We start from the raw sequence: 22,528 nt of genomic DNA on the forward strand, positions 1-22,528 counted from the left end.
GTTGGTCCTAGGACTGACCCTTGGGGAACACCACTAGTTACCCCTCTCCATTCTGAACATTTATCATTTATTCCTACCCTTAGTTTCTTGTCTTTTAACCAGTTCTCAGTCCATGAAAGGATCTTCCCTCTTACCCCATGACAACTTAATTTGCATAAGAGACTTTGGTGAGGGACCTTGTCAAAGGCTTTCTGGAAATCTAAGGACACTATATCTACTGGATCCCTCCTCCTCATTTTTGCATAGTTCCCCCTTTTTAAATTAAATGCCACAGCGATGGAAAACCCTGTCCAACTCCTCAAAAAATGGCAGGTTACATTTTGTCCTTTGTTTTAATGTAGGTGCTTCTGAGCTGTTTGCTCATTATCCAGAACCATGTAGTATCCTGGACGTAGCCCCTTCCGGACATCTGCCTGTCAATAATGATGATGGGCAATCACTCATTGCTGAGTATGATCATCTTCCATGGGCATTGGGGACCCTCAGGTGGCAGATAAGACCTATCCTTGAACTATAAGTTCTATTACAATGAGGACAGGTGTTTCCAGGTACAGCAGGAGGCTGTTGATCATGACTAGAAGCCAGTCTCCCCTTCCTCCTGCGCCTCTTCTCCTCCTCAGCTTGTCGGCAGGCGAATTCAAAATGCAAGGAGCCACCACATAGGATTTCTCTCCATTTTGAGTGATCCTAGGTGACTGTCTCCCAAATATCAATGTCAATGTTGCACTTCTTTACGCTGTCCTTTGGTAAGCCCTTATAAAGTGTCCATTGTCTTCCCACATTACGGTATCCTTCTTTCAGCTGAGAAAACAGGACCTGTCTTGCGAGATGATGGTCTGGCATCCAAACAACATGACCAGTCTAGTGAAGACCATCATTGCCTTAATACTGGTGGTCTTTGCCTCTTCCAGAACACTGATGTTAGTGCGCCTGTCCTCCCATTTGGTCTTCAAGATCTTGCGGGAGGCAGCATTGATGATACCTCTCAAGGACTTTCAAGTGATGACAGTAGGCTGACCAGGTTTCAGACCCATTCGATGGTGTTGGGAGAATGATGGCATGATACACAAGAAGCTTTGTGTCTCTTTGAATGTTGTGATCTACAAAAACCCTGTGCTGTAAACAAGCAAAAGCTACACTTGCACAGCTCAGACAATGTTGAATTTTTACTTGTTGTCTACCTTGGATGAAAATAACTTCCAAGGTACAGAAAATGATCAACATTCTCTACTGCCTCTTTGCTGATTTTAATAGATGAGGCGCATGGTACCTCATTTGGAGAGGGCTCCTGGAGCACTTTGGTAGTCTTGATATTGAGGGCAAGACCAAGATATGCATAAGCATCAGCAAACACATTCAAGATAGGTTGAAAATGTTTCTCAGAATGGGCAAAAACTGCATGGCAAGTAGATTGTAACCTGGAAGAGCCAGACAGTGCAGCTGGTGAGCCCTGGTCATCAGCATACTGAAGTTCCACGACAGATGTGGTGGAAATATTACTCTTCATTTTCAGCCTGCTAAGCTTCAACAGCTTTCCACCCATTCTGTAGATGATTTCAATGCCAGCTGGGAGCTTCCCAGCACTTAGGTAAAATATGACAGCAATGAAGACCATGAACATGGTTGGGGCGATGATACAGCCCTGTTTGTACTTTGAAAGAAGAATTTAATGTCTTAGACATGGCCCCTTCTGGACATCTGTCCATCAGTACCAATGTCCATAAAATGGAATTTATTCTAGTGGCTGGCCACCAATGTTCCCTCTAACTTTTTCCATCTATGAGTAGAATAAATTTTGTTTTATGTATCAAGGCATATGCAGAGGTGTACCACCTGTAGAAACATATGCTGCTGATTGGGCACTTTGCTACTCGGCTAGACGACATTTGAATCTCTCTGGGTGACTGCCCAAGTGCACAGCTTACAGGGAACACTGATGGCCACAAAAGCTTACTACATCAGTGTTTGATGGTGATCAGCTCCAAGGTCTAATCTAGTCATGGCCAACCCATGGCTCATGAGCCGCATGCGGCTCTTGCCCTCCAAAGGTGTGGCTTGCGAAGCTGCTCCTGTGCGCTCCCCCCCAACAGCTTCCGCCAGCTTCCTCCAGCCCCCAGCTTCCCTGTGCTTACCAGGTCGGAGCTGCAGGGTTTTAAAAATGGTGCCCAAGATGGCGGCCGTCAAAGGGGCAGCCCCCGTTTTTTTTTTAAATTAATTTTTTGTTTTTGCTTGACAATTCTGCTCTGGGGGGCTTTTTTTGCTTGTCAATTCTGATGTGGCTCTTTGCTTTTTTCCTACCACGGTTTTGGGTCTCTCTGTTAAGTGGGTTGGCCACCCCTAGTCTAATCGCAGCCCCAAAGGGCTACTCAAGGCATGCTGAAAAGCTTGGGACTATTATGGCAGATACTGTGTGCAGTCCAGGAGCATATGAGCAAAATCTGGTTAAGCACCTACTTTATAAATGTGAGAGAACTTACCCAAAAGCAGGAGAGGACACACAGGTCAACACAGACCAGTAACAATTGCTTGCAAAGCATTGTGGGATAGCCATTAGAGTGCCAAAGTAGTTTGCATCAGGCTTGCATGCATATAAACAATAGACCGGATCATCTTACTTCATGACAAAGTTAGTTGACTTAAAAAGATTCCCGAGTCAGTGCACCATAATGAATTGTTCCGTGTACACACAACTATTTCAAACTGTATTAACTCAGTTTAGTCTATTTAACCCCCTTCTGTATACAAGCTTTCTCTCAAGTGCTTGAATGACATTCACCCACATCATAAGAACACTAAAGAAGGTCAGATATTTGGCAGCGTCTACTTCAGGGAAACCCAGGAATGGCAGGCGTATCGTAAGACAAGAATGAGGCAGTGACACAACTGGATGGAAAAAGTTCACAAAATAACCTGCAGAGTGATCAGCCTCTTCTTCTAAAGCACTAAGGCCTAGATCCCCAAAGGCACCTATTCAAAGACAGATTTAGAAGCAGGTGCCCCAGGCAACTGGCCAAGCTCAGGGTGCTGCATGGTATTGAAGAGTTTAACAAATGGAAGATGCTCCTTGACTGGGGTGCTACTTGGTCAAGGACCAATCCTGTGCCTAAATTCCTGTTCTGACTGAACTGCAATCCAGACAACTCCTACTGTACCATGTAGCATCAAGGTTTTGAAGGTAAAAGTTTCCTTGGTGCCTAACTTTCTGCCTCAGGACAGGGTTGGGGGCACTGAGGCCGACAGCCTTGCCAAGCCCCTAAGCAAGGCAGGGGGGCCTCTGTTCCATGCCCCCCCAGAAGGGGCAGTGCCTCAGGAAGAAGGGGTGGGGCCAGAGGCAGTCAGTCCAGAGAGCAGTACACCTCCCCCTGGCAGCTCTCCATGCTGCCCAGAGTGCACTGCACAGTGCTCTAGCAGCAATGTAAAGGGCCTGGGGTCCTGGCTGCTGCAGTACCAGCAGTGCCAGCAAGGAATTCCAAGCCCTTTTGTGTCACCAGACAATGGAGAAGCTGCCCTCTGCCTGCCCTGCATCAGCGGCCCTGGTCAAGGAGCACTGAGCCACATATAAATCATTTCCAAAAAAACAAAAACAACCCCTCCCAAACCTGATCTGGCCCCCAAGTGAGAAGGAAAAAAGACGACCCTCTTAGATGTGGCCCCCCCAACTAAGAAGCAGGAGAAAAAGACACTCACCTCACTGCCCTCCTGCTCCACAGGTAAAGGGGGCACAAAGGCTCTGGGATTACTCACAGCACTGGATTAACTCTTCCAGGGCCTTGGACTAGTAGATTTTGTGCGGTCCCCCAAAGTTTTACGTTGAAGCCAAAAGTGAAGAGTTTGGAGGTGTGGGAGTGTTCTGCTTAGGAGTGGGCTGGTGATGCAGGCTCTGGGCAGGAGGGAGAGTGCAGGGACAGGGTGGGGAGTGAAGTCTGGGCAGGAGGGTGCACAAGCCGGGAGGGATGGGGTCTGCAAGGCAGAGGTGCAGGAGCACTGTGGGGGTGCAGGGACTAGGAAGGAGGTGGGGTGCAGGAGTGGGCTGGGGTAGGGTCTGGGCTGGGGGCAGAGTCTGAGTGGGAGGGAATGCACAAGAGGGATGAGTGTGTGGGGTCTGAGCAGGAGGGTGCACAAATGGGGTAGGGGTGTGGGGTCTGGGCAGTTGGGGTGCAAGAGTAGGCTGGGGTGGTGAGTGGGGTCTGTGCAGGAAGGAGGGTGCAGGAGTGGGCTCGAGATGTGGGGTCTGTAAGGGAGCAAGATGAAGGAGCTGGGAGGGGGGGTCTGGGCAGGAGAGGAAAGGTAGGCAGGGGCAAGGGATGTGGGCACCTATCTGGCACAGCTCCCGGGGAGGCACAGGATGGGGCAGAAGATTGAAGTACCTACCTGGGGTGCCTACTAGGGGAGCACAGGTGTCTCCACAAGCCTCTGAACTCTGCAGGGAAGTACTAACTGCAGGCACTATCCCCAGCAACTCCCATTGGCTGCCTCTTCCTCCTCCCTGCCAGGAAGGGCTGCAGGCCAGATCCAGCCGGCAGCTTCCCTTGATCAGGCCCACAAGGCTCAGGGTTCCCTTCCCTCCAATCGAGAGCTGGCACTAGCACTCCGGATACAGTGTCTCCTACATGGCTGGAGCACTAGCACCAGCTTGCCCCCCTGTGTGGGGCAGGAGGGGCCCCAAGATCCAAGGGCTGTATGAAGGAAAGCCATGAGCTAAATCATGCCCGTGGGCTGTAAGTTCCTCATCCCTGTCCTAGAACAATTCACAACCTAGGGGGAAGATAGGTATTCAACTACCTAAGCAGCATGGAGGGCCCAAGAACTCAGAGGCAATGTAACAGACTCAGTCCTTTTCAAAAATCTGAGCCTCACCATGGGAGGAGTTGGTGATCCAACCCACTTTATAACTTTTAGACCAGTAGGTAGAGCACTCACCTTGGCTGTGGGATTTGCACCAGGGACTCTCTCCTCTTGAGAGAGCAGTTGAATCACTGAGCTATGGGATATTCTGGTGTGGGACTCCCTCCGTCTCTCCTATTGGAGCTCTTTCGCTGTGGATAAACAAATGGTCATTGAAGCAAGGAGACTGGACACTGAGTCTCCCAGCTGGGTGTTCTAGCTATTGAACTAGAGAGTCATTCTCTACTCAATGGCTGTGTCTAGACTGCATCCCTTTTCCATAAAAGGGATGCAAATTAGACACATTGCAATTGCAAATGAAGCGGGGATTTAAATCTCCCCCGCTTCATTTGCATAAAAATGGCTGCCACTTTTTCCCGGCTTGGAGTTTTGCCGGAAAAAAGCGCCAGTCTAGATGCGGATCTTTCGGAAAATAAAGCCTTTCCCAAAAGATCCCCTATTCCTTATTTTAAGATCCATTTGCATAAGCCATTTTTATGCAAATGAAGCGGGAGGGATTTAAATACCTGCTTCATTTGCAATTGCGATGTGTCTAATTTGCATCCCTTTTACGGAAAAGGGATGCAGTCTAGACATAGCCCCAATGTGTACTAAATAGCTCTCCATAGTAGAATTATCATTATATAAGAGAGCAGCACCTATACTCCTCCTCCGGCCATTTTCTATGGAGTCAGGCAGGCATCCAACTCATTCCTCCAAAGAGCGCCAAGCAACTTGGCTCCTGGCAGCGGGTCCTTGTTTATGATTCACTAAGCAGAGACAGGTGCCTATGTCTAGGCTGCAGAAAAGCAACTATCTCCAAGACAGAAAGAGGACATAGGCATTGGCATCCCCCATTGGCTAATTCAGGCAGCTCTGTACCTAACATTCTCATCTTTGTGCATCACATTTTAGTGAATTCCATTTATTGTACAGTGTACCTGGCTGCCTAATGCAGGATTTATGGATCTCACTGGAATTTCAGTGATTTTCTAGGCACCTACAAATTGAGCACTGGGATACTCAAGATCACATCATCAAAATCCCTTTGTAGATCCAGGCTTACAGCACTAAGCCTGCAAATACTCAAGCACAAGCTTAACTTGAAGACAATGGAAATGTCACGTGTGAATTTAAGCATGTGTATAAGTGTTTTCAGATTGGGGTCTAAAACAGCAGTTAGTTTTTATAGGTGATTATAAACTAAAATAAACTGATTCTATAATGCTGCCTCAAGACATGCACTTGTAGATAGAGGTCCAATGGGCATATTACTTATCAAATGTAAGTACTCTCATTCCAATTTTATGGGATGCCTTCAGAAACAGGTAATTACAATCTTGATCCAAACCTCCCTTACTGACTTAAATGTTGTTTGGATCATGTTCCGATGGGACCATTATTCCCAACTGCCTGTGTTCACTCAGAGCCCCCAAACAAAAGTAAAGCATGAGTTAAATGGAGTCAATTTATGTTCAAAGATGTATGCTCGACCATTCTTTGTCTCATTGTTTCCTTGTGCTCTACCTCTCAGCCTGCATCCAGCTGTTGTCTTTAGTCTCATACTTCAATTGTAAGATCATTGGAGCAGGAACCACATTTTTATTCTGCATTTATACAACTCTGAACACAGTGGTGTGCTGCTCCATGATTGGGGCTTCTAGGTAATTCAAGTAACTGGGATGCCTGAAAGGAGAGTTCATGCTTACAGTCTCCACCTTTGTGCCAGCCAACTCCCGTTGAGATGGACTCTGCACCCTTGTGTTCTCTCAAGCTTCAATGGACAACAATCAAAGTACAAGCAAACAAAAATATATGAGTGTGGTATGGGAGTGTCATGATCATGAGGGTTTGCCAGCAGCCTGGGAACTAAGGGGTTAACCTTATCTAAGTCAGGTAGAGTCAGCCAATAGCAATGTAGGTACAAATTTCATACTAGGACAAAGGAATGTTTGGTTTCTCCCTCCTTTGTCCTGGGCAGTTTCTCTCCAGCTATGGAGGGAGTCAGACAATGTCTCCCTCCAAGAACAGACTCTTCACTCTTTTGTAAGTAGGGTAAAGTTTAGACAAATTTCTGAACTTCAAGCTGACTACATAACAAATACATTGCTGTAATTCTGTCTTATCAAAAAAGAACGGGTTCGGCCTCTGTCCCACAGAAAATATTTTGTTCCTTTGTCAATAACTATTTGAGCAAAAAAAGAATTCCATATTCCATTTTACAGTCTGTGGTTCCACCCTTGTCAGTCCTGAGTATCAAGTTTTGACAAAATTACAAAGTCCACACCCAAGTTCACGACACAAGAGATACTAGGTCATGTCAAGGTTTGACACAGTAAAGTTACATCACCAGTCAGAGAGTGCCAAAGGGAAACTGCTGTTGTGTATTCACACTGTCAACTGCTTACATAAGAGTGTTCACACTTGTGGTACTTGCAGCAGCATTTGGTGTGGTGCCCTTCAGGCAGCTATCCCACAGTGCATCTCTCTTTTTTGCTGCTAAGTGTCGTGGGAAGGTGGAGGGGGTTGTGGGGCATCCTGGGTCCTGTCCCAATTCTTCAGAATACATTTCTTCCTATCCCAGCAATCCCTGTGCTTCTGTCCACATTTGGTGCCATCTTTCAACTGTTTGTTTACTGCGGGCTTTGTCTGACTGGTCTGCAGGAATGGATCCTGCACTTCTAACCAATACACTGTTTCCTCTCACTAAAACATCACAAGTGTCAGCAGAGTGTTATACAGAAAAGACAAAAGGTGTCTAAAATGGATCTGACCATGTGCATTATCTCAGACGTGATATCGTGTGGCATTCAGGGGGGAGCTGACCATAGTGAGATGGCGTTTTTGAGCTTGGGAAACAAGCACTGAGTGGTGGGATATCATCATGCACATGTGGGATGATGAGCAGTGGTTGCAGCACTTTCAAAGATTTCATGAAGCTTGCCCCAGGCTTGTGGTACAAGGACATGAGAATGAGAGCTATCCTGTCACTGGAGAAGCATGTGGTGATTTCACCGTGAAAGCTGGCTACTTTCAGACTGGTATTAATTAGTGGCTAACCAGTTCGGAGTGGAAAAGTCAACCATTGGACTCGTGACATGTGCAAGGCCATTAATCGCATCCTACTGAGAAAGACCGACTCTGGGCAATATGCATGAAATTGTGGATGGCTTTGCACAATTTCATGGGCTTCCCTATTCATGGTGGGGTGATAGATGACGCACATAATCCAATTCTGCCACCAGACCACCTAGCCTCTGAGTACATCAATAGGAAGGAGTATTGCCCTATGGTTCTCCAGATACTTGTGGATCATAATAAGCATTTCATGAACATCAAAGCAGACTGGTCTGTAAAGCTGCAGGACACAGACATTATTGAGAACACTGGCCTGTTCTGGAAGCTGCAAGTTGGGACTTTCTTTCCAAAACAGATCACCATTGGGGATTTCAAAATGCCCATTGTGATCCTCAGAGACACTGCCTATCCTTTATGAAGCCATACAAGGAGAACCTTGACAGCAACTAGGAACAATTCAATAACAGCCCAAGAAGATGCAGAATGACTGTGGGGTGTGTGTTTTTGATCATTTAAACACCCACTGGAACTACCAATATAGGCTGGACCTAGCTGATGACAACATTCCTATGGTTGTGGAAGCTGTACATGACATGTGATGTATGCTTGTAACAGGGTGCATACTCACCTCCCACAAGCACTCCAATTTGGCTGAGTGTGGGTTCCTACACTCTGTCAGTCTTAAAAGCCCTGCAGCTACTCAGCCTTCTGGCCAAGTCACACTCTGTGCAATCACAAACCCCTTCCAGGGTACACCTCTAAACGAGGCCCATCCTGGTACCCTCTGTAGACTATCTCTCAGTTTAATATCAGTCCCTCAGTTTGTTGCCTCGCTCTGAACCAGGGCTATCCCTCCTGTAGACAACTCCTTCGCTTTTAGCTCAGGGCTTTACCTTCGAGTCCCTCAGTCTCTCAACAGCTCTCCATTGGGAGCTCTCCTTAGTACTGCTGCTCCCTCAGCCAACTAGCTTCTGTTTTCTTTTCTTCCAGTCTGCAGGGGAACTGAACTGCAGCTATCCTTGAAGCTCTTTTTGTAGGCCTTGCTAGCCCCTGATTGAGTGATTCTTCCACAGCCACTCTAACTTACCAGAAGAACTTCTCTATGGCTTTCCTCTGGCCTCAGGTTTTGGTCCACCCCATCATAAAGCTCCATAATATTTGTGAAGGGAAGGTGAAACCTTCACTTAGGGCAGGACCATTGAGGCTCAGTACCTGGGAGCTGCATTTGAAGAGCCAGAAACCAGGGATGTTAGAGGGGCACAATATGCAGGGCCATAAGGGTGAGGGAAGCCTTGAGGCAGCAATCTGAAACTGAAAGGTACTAATGTTTGCTGCTATGCTCAGGGGTTCAATGCTTGAAATGCTAGTAGATGGCTGGGAATGGTACATATTGTAGCCTATAAGGCTAATCTGCTTGCTTGCCTATATATACATTTTATTTCCTTATGGTTTTGATTAGATGTTTATTATAATATATTACAGTAGGTTTATATTGGCAGTTTGGCTGTAACACAAGGGACTTACAGGGCACATCCTTTATGGTGAGATAAGGCAAAGTTAGTATTTTTGTCTGGGACCTTTCACCCAGATAGCAAAAGAGGACGTGCATATATTTGGCATCTTTCACCTAGAATGATAAAGCAATCATCAATAGTGAAGGGACTTCCAAAAATACCCTCAAACTTAAAAGGTACATCTTTACTTTAAAAAACAAACAAAGTAACTCGTTAATAACAGATCGAATAACTGGGTAGAATAAAATAACAAATGTGACAGAGAACCACAAAAGGCCCATAGTAAGAAAATGATGTATATAATAAGTTAAGATCAATGGTATGCTAATCTATTAAAAAAAACACTTCGCCATCAGTAAGATAAAGAAATACAAATGTAACAGCAGTGCAACATATTATAAAAGTAGCATTGCCGCCTATGGGCAGTCAGTGAAGATGTAGTTCTTGGGAGGTGCCAGAATGATGGCCACTGGTAATGATGGAGAAGTTGAAAGTGATAAGATAGATAATTCTAACACCTGAAGTTGTTCTAGAAGGAATGGTGAGAGTATATGGTATGGAAATATAGATGAACATTTCCTACCTATCTTATAAAATTGGGATGTTTGTGACTGCGGTAAATAAAATAAACTGTATTTGTAAATTTACAAAAGTTGCTAGAGTGTAAGGGTATGTCTACACTACTGTCAGCCAACAGTCAGGGCTCCCTATATCTGTCCCTTAAGACCGGCTGAAGTTCTTTTAAATTGTGCCTGGTTCTGTTACAGCAACTGAAGGAGTCAGGTTAAAACTTAAACAGTTACAGGTTTATTTGAGGAAGCTTATAAATCATATGGTTGCAATGGCTATTGTTCTATTTCTTAACTACTAGTAAAATATAGATCTTAAAAATGGTTACAAAGAAGATAAAGATAGAAAAATAGAAATAATGGTACCAAGTAACAGCTTACTCTTTCTATGTGTACACTTAAGACAGAGGACCACATCCAGGTACAATTTTTACCCCCTTCTGTGCCTCTCGACTCCAGCATGTCAGGCAAGGGCCGGTCCCTCAATTCCTAGGAAAGACGAAAATACGAGGTGGGCATCCCCATAGAACCTCGGGAGGTCAAACACCTAACCCGACCAGCAGGTAGAGGGTAGAATGACACTCAAAGTGAGTGTGTGCTGGGCCCATCTTTTATACTCATGGGGTCACGTATTTCTCTTTCTTATCTGTCATGCCAAATGGGGCTGGTCTGTCTTTTGTGAGACCAGTTCTTACAAGGGAGTTGTGAACTTAATTTACACTTGTAAGAGAGATAACTAAATTGGAAGTACTGGGCATTCTTTTCTCAGTGGGGGATTCCTCTCCCAGGGACTGTGTGTTCGTATCAACATGGGTGCCAGCCGGGCACACTCGCATATCCTGATCTTGCATCAAAGCAGATCAAAGCTTAATGGCTATGCTGATTTTCTTATTGTTCCTTCTCTGCTTTGTATACAGACATCTCAGAGGGCAAGCAAGATTGTTTGAGATGGGGGGGCTGTCTGGCTACAACTACCACCCTAGTTCGAACTAGGGTGGTTAATGTAGGCAACCGAAGCTGCAAATGAAGCCCAGGATTTAAATATCCTGGGCTTCGTTTGCATCTTGCCGGGCGCTGCCATTTTTAAAGCCCCGGTAGTTCGGCCTCCGTGCCCGCGGCTACACGCGGCACAGAGAAGGTAGTTCGAATTAGGCTTTCTAATTCGAACTATCGGTACTCCTCATTCCACGCCTAATTCGAACTACCTACTCCATGCCGCATGTAGCCGCGGGCACGGAGGCCGAACTACCCTAAGTGTTTCAACTGTGCACATCAAGGTGCCCAACTGTCATAAGCATGCCTCGTCCAGGTGTTGCAGTCCAATGGCCACGGTTTATAACACAGCCCTAGAGTTCAGGGAAGCACAGCCTAAAGGCTAGAGCAGTGGTCTCCAACCTTTTTACACCAAAGATCACTTTTAAAATGACAGAACAAGCCAAGATCTACTGCCCCGCCCCTTCCTTGAAGCCGCGCCCTCTCTATTCTCCTCCTCTCCATCACTTGGTATCCCCGACCCTTATACTGCTGCTTTTTTTCCAATTTATCTGTAGGAAGAAGATTTTCCAACATTTGGCCTGTCTAGACTGCACCAAATGTCAGAAAAAACCCCTTCTTTTGGAAGCCCTCTTATTCCTCGTGGAAAGAGGAATATAGGGGTGACTGAAAGATCATGTTTGCTCTTCCACTAAAAGAAGTGGAAGAACAAATGCATCCCTGGAGGCAGAAGAATTTTTCTGGGATATCTCTGGAATCCTGAAAAACTCCTGCAGTCTAGCTGTACCCTCACTGGGTTGAGACAGGATGTGTAGGCTCCAGGGTGGGAATGAGGGATTTGAGTGTGGGAAGGAGTGAGAGGTGCAAGCTCTGGGAGGAAATCTGGATGCAGGAGGAGGTGGAAAAGGGAACGCTGACTCGGGGAGGGGGCTCCAGGCTGGGCAGTGTTGGGGTCAGATGTAGGGTTAGGGTATTAAGCAAGCCCCAGACTTTTGGATATGAGGGTTCAGGAATGTGAGGGGCTCAGGGAAGGGGGTTCCAGTGTATGATAAGCTCAGATGTAGGTTCCGGGGGAAAGGCGAGTGCAGGAGTGTTATGATGCTGTGGCCAGATGGGGGATTGGCCCCAACTGGGGGTTTGTTGACCAGGCTTCATTTTTACATAAAATACTGTGTCAAACACAAAAAGTCTCTGCATTGTCTTTATTTCCGAGAAGGGCAGGGAACCGGTTTTGAGTCAGGGATCACTGACCCACCGTAAAGTCAGTTGGCCCCCTCCTTGTAGCCAGACAGGAACACCCCCCCCCCCCGTAACATCCATCTTTGCTTGCCTGGAGCATGCAGGGCACACAGAGCAGTAAAAGCCTTGAACAGAAGGCCCAGGCTGCTGTGACCATGAATGGCTGTAAACAGAGATATGCCATTTGCTGATCAAGAGGCTGCCAAGGAGTGCCCTTGACTGAAACCCATATTGATACAAACACACAGCCGTCCGCGGGGGGAGGAATCTCTCGCCCAGTAAAAAACATGATTAGTATTCACAATTTAGTTCTCTCTCTTGCAAGTGTAAATTAACTTGAAACTTGCTTGTAAGAACTAGCACCACAAAAACGGACCAGTACAATTTGGCATCTTAGATAAGAAAGAAGATACGGGCCCCTATGGGTATAAAGATGGGTCCAGCAGCACATTTACTCTGAGTGTCAATCTACCATCTATTTGCTGGTCGGGTTAGGTGTTTGACCTCCCGAGGTTCCACGGGGACACCCACCTCGTATTCGTCTTTCCTAGGAATTGAGGGATTGGCCTGGCTTGACCCGCTGGAGTCGAGAGGCACAGAAAGGGGTAAAAATTGTACTTGGATGTGTCCTTTGTCTTAAGTGTACTCATAGACTTAGAGCTCTTTAAAGATTAAGCTGTCACTTGGTACCATTATTTCTATTTTCTATCTTTAGTTTCTTTGTAACCATTTTTAAGATCTATATTTGCTAGCAGTTAAGAAATAGAGCAATAGCCATTGTAACCATATGATTTATAAGCTTCTTTAATAAACCTGTAACTGTTTAAGCTTTAACCTGACTCCTTCAGTTGCTGTAACAGAACCAAGCACAATTTAAAAGAACTCCAGCCAGTCATAAGGGACAGGTATAGGGAGAGCTTGGGTGTTTGGATCGTGTCACTCCCAGGTGACAGATCCGTTGGGGCATCTTTCAGTCTTCCCTAGACTGCCTGCTGTGAAGGGATCCTGTATCCTAGCAGCTGAAATCTGAGATGTAATAAGCTGGGGCGTCTGTCAGCCTGTTTGCTGCCCCTTGCAATTGGACCCCGGTCCTAGCGGCAAAGTCACGGACGTTAAACCTTTTCTTGGTAACACACACACAGCCATGACCGTTGGCTGACACTCCTCCGCTTCCGTTTTCCTCCGCCTGGCCATCCCGTCCCGCCGGATCATGAGGTCACACCAATCCCTGGTTGCCCACGTGATCCCCCAGGTGCGGAGGTGAGGGGGGTCCAGGCCCTCCCTCTCTCCAGACCCCAGCCCAGGGCCCTAAGGTGGGGGGAGAATAAGCTCTCCACCCTCACCTGGCTGATGGGGCTACATGCCACAACTCATCAGCCCACGGGCTCCTGTTTTGTACCCGCCCTGGGCTACTTCCTCACCCCCGCTCACCAGGGTGCTTCGCGTGCTGCTTCCTTGAGGCCCTGAGTCCCCTCATCCAGCACTCGGGCTGGCCTCCCCCGTCCAAGTGCCCTCGCTGTCTTTATATTAGGGAGGACGCTGCCCTTTTCCCCCCCAAGATGCCTGTGCCAGCATCTCCCAGGTCAGTTCCTCCTTCCCCCTCCCTTCCTGCTGACCCCGCCCACAGCATCTTTCCCGCACGCCGATGTCTGCATGCGTCAGGGCTTCCCCTGGGGCATCAGCGGGGACCTCTGCCCCGCTGCTGCCCGTGCAGGCTCGCCGCCACCACAGTTCCTCCCAAGGCAGGGGAAGCCTCTCCTGGCACATCAGCTGGAGCGCCGGCCCAGCCGCCAGCTGGGCAGTGTGCTCCTGTTGCCACCGCCACTTCTCCCGCGGCGGGGAGAGCTGCTGCGCTCCTCTCAGCCCCTTGGGGGGGTAAGGGGAGCCGGTGAGTGCAGTGTTGCGCCACCCTGTCACAGGGCCACACAAGTGAGATACAAAAAAATTATGGGGCAACAGTCCCAGCAGGGGGGCCTGGGAATACCCTTCTCCACCAGACCTGATCCAGGGCCCTGTTAGTGCTCCACCACTCACTCAGCGAGGAATCCAACTGCAATAAGCCCAGCTCACTTGGGTGGGGGAGACCACTCCCGCATCCTCCCTGGGTCACTTCCTACCAGCATTGGCCGCAAGACACTCCACGTGGTCTCGGGTTCTCCAGTTCCATAACAGCCTCTCCCTCAGGCTCCTCCGGCACTAGCAGCTCAAGGCAGTCTCCCAGATCTCTGGCTCCTGTTGTCTGGGTCTTTGGCTGGGGTATCTCTGGAGTTCCAGCAACAGGTCCCTCTCCTGCAGGGGGCCAGCTCAGACTGAGCTGAGCTGCTCCCTTTTATACTGCACCATCCCTTGGACCATGCTCAGTGTGGCTGGGGGAGCAGGACTTCCTCTGCCCATTGGGTATTAAGCTCTCCTGGCCCTGTGTGGGATATACCCATCCCATCACACCAACCATAAAATAACGTAATGTTGGGCCTGATCCTGGAACAAAGGTCCTGTCAACCCTAAAGGTGTTAACTGAAAATTCATAAGTGATCTTAAATTGGGCAATAATATGATGCACTGTGATGGTTTAATCAAATTTCCTGTTGCTTTCAATGGCTCTTTTTGTTTTCAGATAATTAAGGCAGTTACCTGTTCCATAACTGGTGCTCTTTGAGGTGTGTTGCTCATGTCCACTCAACTTAGGTGTGCATACTTGTCATATGCACTGGTGCCAGAAGTTTTTCCCTCAGCAATATCCATAAGAAACTGGTTCTGGGGCACCTTGGAGAAGTGCATACATGGCACAGCATACAGTGCACAGCCAGTTTCCCCCACCTTCAGTTCCTTCTTGCTGGAAATACCAACAGTGGGGAAGGAGGACGGAATGCTGAATGAGCAACGCATCTGGAAGAACGCCAGTTATAGAAAAAGGTAACTGCCTTTCTTTTCTTCTTCACGTGCTTGCTCATGTCCATTCAACTTAGGTGACTCTAAAGAGTACTCCTGGGAGGGGGCGGTAGAGGTGTATGGACATGAAAATTGCAGTAGCTCTACTGAACTCAGCGTCATCCCTGGCCTGCTGAATGATAACATAGTGGGTTGTGAATGTGTGCATGGATGACCACGTAAGACTTACAGATGTCCTAGACTGAGACGTGCACCAGGATGGCCACTGAGGATGCCTGCACTCTGGTGGAATGCACTTGCAAGATCTGTGGCAGATGAGTTCTGCCAGCTCATATCACGTTGGTATGAAAGAGGTTATGCAAGCTGAAATCCTCTGCATGGACACTGGGAGACCTTGCAACAACTTACAGAAAGACTTCAGCTATTCCAGGTAGAAAGCCAGGGTGCTTTGTACATCCAAAGCATGCAAGCACCTTTCTTTCCTGATCTTGTTTTGGGCAGAAGACTAGAAGGAAGATATCCTAGCTCATATGGAAAGCAGAGACCAGTGTCATGCATCCATCACTGCTGTGCACTCATCTTGCAGCTGTCTTGCCCCTGGTGATAGGCAGGCACACTTGTAGGGGTCAGAGCCTCAGTCTGGCATGCCAGACCACGTAAGTGCAGAATGCCTTGTGGCCAAGGAGACTCATGCATCTTCTTGCAGTAGTGGTCGTACCCTCTGGTGTCTTGAATAATGCCTGTCATGACTTTGAATCTCCAGCAAAAAGAGGCCCTTCCCTGTACCAAGTCCAACACTGTCCAGTAACACCCCAATGAATTCTACTGTTTGGGTCAGTGACAAGGTTGAGGAAGCCCAGTCTCTCAAAAGTGGTTATGACTAAACAGACTTGAGTCTCCACGTACCTCTATGGCACCCAGGCAGCAATCAGTCATCAAGATAGAGGCGTAACTGCATCTGCCTCCTCCATAGAATGGCTGCTATGACCAACGTGTATCTATGGCCCCCTGAGCGTTCACCAATTACAACAAATGGGAGATCCATAAACTGATCGGCTACGTCTAGACTGGCATGATTTTCCGCAAATGCTTTTAATGGAAAAGTTTTTCCATTAAAAGCATTTGCAGAAAAGAGCGTCTAGAGTGGCATGGACGCTTTGCCGCAAAAGCACCGTGCCAATCTAGACGCGCTTTTCCACAAAAAAGCCCCAATCGCCATTTTCGCGATCGGGACTTTTTTGCGCAAAACAAATCTGGGCTGTCTAGACTGGCCCTTTTGCGCAAAAGCTTTGCGCAAAAGGACTTTTGCCCGAATGGGAGCAGCATAGTATTTCCACAAGAAGCACTGATTTCAGACAGTAGGAAGTCAGTGTTCTTGTGGAAATTCAAGCAGCCAGTGTAGACAGCTGGCAAGTTTTTGCCTTCCCTGTGTCAATGACTGGGAACTCCGCTCTGGAATCCATTGAAATAATCTCCTTAAACATTAAAGTGGAGGATCAAAAGTTGAAGTTGTATCTACTGAGGATAGCTTGCTGGCTAGCTATTCTCAGCTGAAGGCCCCCCCGTGTCATAGACCTTCCTGCTGAAAAGATCTATCCTGATGTGACCTGTGGTCAATTGGAGGATGGTCCAAGGCTGAAGACCCTGCCACTGTTTTCTCAGGGGATGAAAACAAGGAGACTAGAATTGTCCTTGGCCAGCTGAGGTGGCTGGTACTCTGAAGTTACCAAGAATGAGCCCCCAGAAAAGGAGCCCTGGGCCAGGTGGTAAGCCATGCCAGTTATGCTTCCCTTTGACACCTCTCAGATCTGTGTTGGCCATGATTAGAATAGCAGGAGTCCCTGTCAGAGTCTGAGGAAACAGATCATAACCATGACAACCATGGTGGCACATGCACAGGAGATCAGTGCTGAGCTGTAGAAGTGGGGGGGATCAGTTTCAAGGCATCTGTGTTGGGGATTAATGCTGGAGTCCAGTGTTGGAGATCGGTACCAGGCATCCGGTGCAACTCATTGATGCCATGGATCTGCTGTCAGATCTCTGTACATCATGCCAATCTGTGAGGGAAAGGGAGCATCTTCCTGTTGGTGTGAGAGAGTCCCACATGGGATCTGATGTTGGGAAGCGTTACTTTAGGAATGATGACTGGGAATGGTGCTGGGCAGGAGACTGTGATCACTGCATTATAGATGGATTTGCTGCTCCACTGTGCCAAACTTGTCAGTACTCAAGGTTTGTCTTTTAGCACTGAGGACAGTCGAGCCATTATCTCAATTAAGTCTCTAGCAGCCTCAAAAGTGCCTAGGGTGGAAGGTAGCTCTAACCCTTCTACCTGACACTGCCTTTCCAGAGAGTCACTGGTCTTTTCTGGGGCCCCAAAGTAGATACTGAAGACTCATGCCACTTAGTCACTAAGTGCTCTTTTCTGGGGTGCAGTGACTGGTGTCATCTGCTGGTTGTGCAGCTTTCAGTATTACCAAGCACCCTCTGTTGGCTCTCCTATGTCACTTGTGAAACACTAGCAAATGCGTATGGTGCTGGGCTGTTGCCTTCACATGCGGTGGCAGGGAGTGGCAGTGCTGAGGGTCTCTTTAGTGTCCTTGCTCAGCACTGAGATATACCAATATCAGAGCAGATTTCATAAGCAATTGCTTGGGGGTCACTAATGGGCATAGGTTCGCCACAGATTCCTCAGGGTTTAAAGGTTTGGGGCAGCATTCCCCAAAGTCCAAGGAGGAGTAAGGGATTGGCGAGAGAGCTCATTCCCAAGCCTTACTAGTTACACTAAATAACTATGACTAACTATAACTAGAAATATATTAATTAGGGAGAGAACGCTAAGGAATATACTTGCTGAGCAAAATGGTCACAGGTCCAATGCCTGTCAGAGCTAGTAAGAAGGAACTTAAAGGGGATCAATTTGGCAAGGTGATATATTGAGCACCATGAAGATGCCACTCCAGTGGACTCCACAGCCAACCCAATGGGAGCTGCTAAGGGGAAAACTTGCTGCTGATTGTACCCGGTTTAAATTGACGTGAACAAACACTTGAAGAGCTAGGTTTTTCCCAACATCCAAAAGATGAGCATAAAAGATGTATACAGGCAGTTCCCGGGTTACATGGATCCGACTTACATCGGATCCCTACTTACAAACGGGGTGAGGCAACCCCGCACTAGCTGCTTCCCCCCAGCAGACCAGGGAGACGCGAAGCTAGCGCCCTCCCCCCAGAAGACCAGGGAGACGCAGAGCGGCTTTTCTCAGCAGACACCTCAGCTTGAGAATAAAGGACTGAGGAAAGTGAGGTGTGGGAGAATAAAACTGAGCTCTGGAGAAATGTTTGGCTAGAGTTTCCCCTACAATATGTACCAGTTCCGACTTACATACAAATTCAACTTAAGAACAAACCTACAGTCCCTATCTTGTACGTAACCCGGGGACTGCCTGTACTTTGTTTTTCACATTTTCTTGTAATCTTGGCAGCCATTTTTAGGTATCAACTATCTGTCAAAAGCAAATATGCCATTTTTTTATTTTCCAAGTTTAACTCCTTTATTAAGCAAGTTCACCTGCCTTCATTTTTCCTTTGGCTTGTCAACAATTTACAGAACTCTGGCTGAATCTCTCTAAACTAGCACACTAACTCTGATTTATGGATAATATTCATTGCTTTATTGTGACACTTCTGATCCCTGAACTTTTGATGCCAGAAAAAATTGTCAATAGAAATCAAAGTAATATTTTTGCCTTCAAAGTTCAGTGTTCATAATGCTGTGGGTTATAAACATCTCTTACAATACAGAGGTATCACGCAGAGTAATTAAAATTATTCCCTAGCATTTGTTGTCAAAGTAGAGATTTGAAGTCGTGCCCATATTCAAGCACAACATACTTCCTAACTAAAGTTCTCTTGACATTCAAGTTGATTACAGCATTCATGACTGCGGCTCTTAAAATGAGATTATTTTTTAAAGGATATTATTTTGCTAATGCTGAATAGCTTTTATGTTTACACCAGATGACTAAGAAATCCCTATAGAATATGGTATTTACAAAGTACCTTGTTATCCTTCAGGGTGAAAGGCACAGTACACACTGCTGTACTTTTAAGCAAACTCATTGTTTAAGGGGTGTCAGAGTCATCTCCAGGATTGAAGACTACAGAGCGGAAACAGTCTACAGAGCCAGCAACTTGCAAGCGGTCAATATACACTGCCCTGCCAACAGGTCTTACCTCTGATTTACAGGAGCCATCTTTTAAAGTTGAAAACACAGTTCACTTTCCATGTCCATTCAGTCGTTAGCTGCTCTGCCCCTAAGTTGATAAGCAGCACCATTTATGAGGATGATATATGGAGACACATGCTCACTGGGAACTAATCTGAAACTAGCAACTCATTTCACAAAGTCTATTGAATAATGGGTTTATAAACCTTTTCAGGAATGTATTTACACCGTATATTTTAAAAAAACCAGCTGCCAACTCTCCCATTTTGGAGATGCAAATTGTACTTATATAACGTACACCCATATTTGTGTGTCCCAAAATAAATCGCTTTTAAGAAGTACCACACAATCAGGAAGCTAGAGAAGAATGTGCATGGATTTGCACTTGCACTTCAACCATGGATGTAAAAATTCAGACATCTTTCTGGCACAAATTGTGCCCTCAAAAGAAAAGCGCTTGAACATGTTTATCCTGCTACATGTTGTTTTCTTAATAGCAATAAAAAAAGATCATTTGAAGTTAAATTAATTTTCATTACCTAGACATCCTATTTCAAACAAAATGCCTGGAATTAATTTCTGCTGTTGTGATGTTCTTAGAGCAGTTTCCACAATACAGGTCTTCTTTTAAATGCTTCAATTAATTTAATAAACAAGGAGAAGCTGCAAAACGGGCAGGATCATAATTAAAGCGTATGTTGGTAATTTTCACTGGAATTTGCATAACAATATGATCTGGGAAATAGCTATATTGTCAATCACTTATTGGAAATATATGCAAGGCAGAATTTGTAATATGTTGCATGACTATTTGTCTTGATTTCTGGTCCACATATAACTGATTTATGAAAATGCATCTGTCTCCACATAGTACCTCATATTGTGAAGCATTTTGATTCTGTGCACATCCTGTTTCCTCCTTAAGATTCATGGGCATTGACCTTGGGTAATCTCATATGTGGCAGGGCAGAGAAATCTATTAATAACATAATACTTAGCAGCTTAATGGTGCTTTAAATCTCCAAAGCATTTTACAAACTTGCTAATTAATCTATTAAATCAAAAGCAAACTTACTGAATTTCTAATTGCATGATACAAGCCCATTTGGAATGAAAGAAGTATTACAGGTTTGGTTTTTAACCAAAGGAGATAGAATAATTAGGGGATTCATTAGAGAAGTGTCTGTCACCATTAATGATGCAGTCATTGACACTGATACTCCACACTGCTTACCTAAAGGTAACACTCTCTAGTGTAATACACTTACAGACCCTAATCACTGAAGTGTCACAGGCACTGAACTTCCATATTTTCTACTCCAGTCTGTGCTCAGAATGCTTGGCAAGGACTTCAATTATTCTTATCCCTTCCATATTTTTACTGTTTTCACTATTTGATGATTTATACATCAAAGAATTCCTCATTCTAATATTTACATTTATTGATTAAACAGAGTATTACAACATACAAATTAACTTTGCTTACTGAGGCATCTATTGATTAATTATTTGTGTTAGTGAAGTTCCCAAGAATCCCAATCAAAATTAAAATCTCTTTATGCTAGGTAATGTACAAATCCACATGAAGACATGGTTCCTTCCCCAGTGTTTAAGTCTTTTCTTTTAAATATTACATATAAAAGGTAAATCATGTCCACCAATAGGAGGAAAAGGATATAAGGGGGCAGCTGCCATGGGGCCTGATGATTCTAAAAGGACCCAGGGCTATGAGCCACCACTGCTGCCATCACCATAATAGCAGAAGCCAGAGCCTCAGGCTCTTTAAATCACCACCAGAGCCCTATGCAACACAGTACTGAGGGCTCAATAAGTTAGGCTAGCCCCTAGTCCCACCCTTTCTGGGAAGCCAAGAGCTGACCCCCCCTCCCCTCCTCCTGCCACCTTTCCCAGGGCTCAACAAACTATTATCAGCCCTGAGGTAAATAAATCCTTGGTATATGTTGATTACTGCTAATTAATGGAGTCACTAGGCTGCATTAATCACATTGATCAACATATGAAATACTGTACTGTAATTATGGCATATTAAGTTATTATGAATAATTAAGAACTGATAACCTCTAATATAGTATGACATTCAGATTAGAGGCTGAGACTCCAAAAACAACAGTATTTTAAATGAAGTTATTGTTGATTTGGTAATTGGATTGAAGCAATTATCACTTACAGGACTGATAGGTCTAGGATTGTTATCCTTTTGTTTGACAGGGAATTAGACTTGAGTCCAAACTGCCAATACTAAATCAAAATCATTAGCACTCCTTCCCGTCCTCAGACTTGGGAAGAATTCAGACTTAAGTTGAACTGCACAATTCAGGGCTACCTCTGAAGAAGTCTGTGCTAAAACAAAGGCAAAAGTGCCTGAACTTCAGGAAAATGCAGGACCAGATTCATGGCCTGACCTATGAAATTAACAATGTCTTTCTCTCATAGTATCTGTAATCTTCTAGTTGATATTAGTTTTGAATTTTCCACAGAGTTCTGCATTTTCAGGAACCAGTAAAATATTTTGGTTGATGAACTTTGAAGACAGAGCTGAGAGAAATCAATTCAGGGTTTGACTACTCCAAAACCTCCTAGAAATATGCTTTGTAAAAAAACCTAGCAGCTAGTTTATTCTGTTTGTTCATTAAGTTAATCAAAAATAGCTATGCAGTGATTGGGTTTTAGAGCAGAAAGTAATACACTAATGAAAGAAGGCAGCCCAGCTGTACTACAGAGAGACAGTTTTAACGTCTACAGGAAAATCAACAACATATCCCTCTGCTTCAAACTGCAGCATATTTTCAGCATTTCTAAAACTGTTATTTCTCCTAAATCATTCAGTTGCATTATTTACTGGTATTTAATTACTTCTGATAGCTCAGGCCTTTTAAAGTTATGCTATTTACGAGAAACTATATTCACCAGGACTACATTCACCCTTTAATTAGGGCCATTTTGCAATGCCCTGGAGTGTACATTTATATCCTAAAAATGTCAGCGCTTGTCACAGGAAGATCATCCCAGCATAAAGGGATTCTCAGATAGCACTAAACCAGCATAGTTAATCTTAAACCACACATCACTTGGAATGTGCAGGATGTGAACCATACTCCTCCGCATCCCATCAG

The 22,528-nt window shown here is 45.7% G+C and overlaps 1 protein-coding gene and 1 long non-coding RNA gene across 2 annotated transcripts in view; one reads left to right on the forward strand and one right to left on the reverse strand.

Annotated features, from left to right (window-relative positions):
* Positions 1-22,528, reverse strand: part of LOC102447253 (lysine--tRNA ligase-like) — a 103,421-nt gene that overhangs the window by 72,591 nt on the left and 8,302 nt on the right. Inside the window, exon 2 of the mRNA XM_075921054.1 lies at positions 4,921-5,036. The gene's annotated coding sequence lies outside the window, so the exon portion shown is untranslated. The remainder of the gene's footprint in view (positions 1-4,920; positions 5,037-22,528) is intronic.
* Positions 1-22,528, forward strand: part of LOC142827136 (uncharacterized) — a 60,251-nt gene that overhangs the window by 23,995 nt on the left and 13,728 nt on the right. The gene's annotated exons all lie outside the window — the stretch shown is intronic.

This window comes from Pelodiscus sinensis, chromosome 2 (assembly GCF_049634645.1).
Source record: "Pelodiscus sinensis isolate JC-2024 chromosome 2, ASM4963464v1, whole genome shotgun sequence".
NCBI lineage: Eukaryota > Metazoa > Chordata > Testudines > Trionychidae > Pelodiscus > Pelodiscus sinensis.